The sequence below is a fragment of the Pieris brassicae genome, unplaced genomic scaffold (assembly GCF_905147105.1).
Source record: "Pieris brassicae unplaced genomic scaffold, ilPieBrab1.1, whole genome shotgun sequence".
NCBI lineage: Eukaryota > Metazoa > Arthropoda > Insecta > Lepidoptera > Pieridae > Pieris > Pieris brassicae.
The window spans coordinates 12,501-15,000 of record NW_025576105.1 but is presented as its reverse complement, the minus strand read 5'-3'; the positions used below and the strand labels follow the sequence as shown (position 1 = coordinate 15,000).

At 49.6% G+C, this 2,500-nt stretch overlaps 1 non-coding gene across 1 annotated transcript in view; it reads right to left on the bottom strand.

Annotated features, from left to right (window-relative positions):
- Positions 1 to 1,651, bottom strand: part of LOC123719516 — a 1,906-nt gene extending 255 nt beyond the window's left edge. Inside the window, exon 1 of the ribosomal RNA XR_006755578.1 lies at positions 1 to 1,651. This exon is cut by the window's left edge and continues 255 nt beyond it. This is a non-coding gene — a ribosomal RNA (small subunit ribosomal RNA).
- Positions 1,652 to 2,500: the final 849 nt, after the last annotated feature.

The window sequence follows — 2,500 nt, the reverse complement described above, 5'->3', positions numbered from 1 at the left end:
AATCCCCAGCACGAAGGAGTTTCAACGGGTTGCCCGGGCCTCTAGGCCAGGGAGAACATGTTGATTCCTTCAGTGTAGCGCGCGTGCGGCCCAGGACATCTAAGGGCATCACAGACCTGTTATTGCTCAATCTCGTGCGGCTCGAAGCCGCCGGTCCCTCTAAGAAGAATTTTAATACGTCGCCAGTGAGTTGCGCTCCCCGAGAGTCGCGCACACCTTGAATGACGACGCCTATTTAGCAGGCTAGAGTCTCGTTCGTTACCGGAATTAACCAGACAAATCGCTCCACCAACTAAGAACGGCCATGCACCACCACCCACCGAATCAAGAAAGAGCTGTTAATCTGTCAATCCTTCCGGTGTCCGGGCCTGGTGAGATTTCCCGTGTTGAGTCAAATTAAGCCGCAGGCTCCACTCCTGGTGGTGCCCTTCCGTCAATTCCTTTAAGTTTCAGCTTTGCAACCATACTCCCCCCGGAGTCCAAAATCTTTGGTTTCCCGGAAGCTGCCCGCCGAGCCATTGTAGTAACGTCGGCGGATCGCTAGATGACATATTTACGGTTAGAACTAGGGCGGTATCTAATCGCCTTCGAACCTCTAACTTTCGTTCTTGATTGATGAAAACACCTTTGGCAAATGCTTTCGCTGATGTTCGTCTTGCGACGATCCAAGAATTTCACCTCTAACGTCGCAATACGAATGCCCCCAGTTATCCCTATTAATCATTACCTCGGAGTTCTGAAAACCAACAAAATAGAACCGAGATCATATTCTATTATTCCATGCACGAAATATTCAAGCGGCATTTTGAGCCCGCTTTGAGCACTCTAATTTGTTCAAAGTAAAATTGTCGGCCCACCTCGACACTCACCGAAGAGCACCGCGATAGGATTTTGATATTGAACCGGCGTTTTACCGCCGGCTCACCGACGATATGCTCCGCAGACGTGTCAGTATCACCGCGGATGCGGTGCACCGACAGCGCGGCGCACAAATGCAACTACGAGCTTTTTAACCGCAACAATTTTAGTATACGCTATTGGAGCTGGAATTACCGCGGCTGCTGGCACCAGACTTGCCCTCCAATTGTTCCTCGTTAAAATATTTAAAGTGTACTCATTCCGATTACGAGGCCTCGTAAGAGTCCCGTATCGTTATTTTTCGTCACTACCTCCCCGTGCCGGGAGTGGGTAATTTGCGCGCCTGCTGCCTTCCTTGGATGTGGTAGCCGTTTCTCAGGCTCCCTCTCCGGAATCGAACCCTGATTCCCCGTTACCCGTGACAACCATGGTAGTCGCAGAAACTACCATCGAAAGTTGATAAGGCAGACATTTGAAAGATGCGTCGCCGGTACTGGACCGTGCGATCGGCAAAAGTTATCCAGATTCATCAAAATTAACGACTTCGGACGCATGGCCCTCCGCCGATTGGTTTTGATCTAATAAAAGCACTCATCCCATCACTGGTCAGAGTTCTGATTGCATGTATTAGCTCTAGAATTACCACAGTTATCCAAGTAACTGAGTAAGATCTAAGGAACCAAAACTGATATATTGAGCCATTCGCGGTATCGCCTTAATACGGCTTGCACTGAGACATGCATGGCTTAATCTTTGAGACAAGCATATAACTACTGGCAGGATCAACCAGGGAGCTGCTTACGCAAACGACACGCCTACACCGCGGTCACGCGGCTTCGGCGAGCCGCTGGCTCGGCGGCGTCGAGGGGCGCGCGCTTGCGCGCGCGCCTTCTCGACACGCGTGAACGTAACGCGTCGAATTTGCACGCGACGCGACGTTCGCGCTTCATATCGATAGACTAACTTTGACCGGTCTACGAGCGGCCGTCCCGTCACGATCTCGCAACGAGGTGATGTACAACGATGCTCGACCACTGTGAGGGACATAAAACTGCAACGAACACGACCCCGCGGGCGGGAATCGATGTTGTGACAATTTGAAAATTGAACATTCATCTAAACGCAACTTCTCAATTTTTATTCAATACGTTATTGTAAACATATTAAAACTCGGCTGGCAATTACATGCGCACACACACGCATGATTCGCACTAGATACGATCAACGCCCGGAGCTTGAGGGATAAATTCCAACACGACGCTGCGCACACCGTTTCGACGATGGGCGCGTGTGCGTCCTCTTTTATACATTCTTTACATATACGGTCGCCGTGGCGACCGCGCACGTGTCGAACACGCTAGGCGCCCTGCGTTGAGGTGTGCCTAGAAGCGTATTCTTTTAACATCACAGATAACACCGGGGGAGACGGTCCCAAATCTTGGTCGATTGGTAACATCACCATACGGTCTGCGAACGCGGTGCTATAATATAATTTTATATTATATTATATAAAATATGAGGAGGAGTAGTATGTATATTCTTTGTTATTTTGTGTTGACACAAGAGAGATATATAAAATGTACTATACACCACACACACAGAGAGAGAGAGAGCTGGGAAAGATCTCGGCGGTCTCGCATTC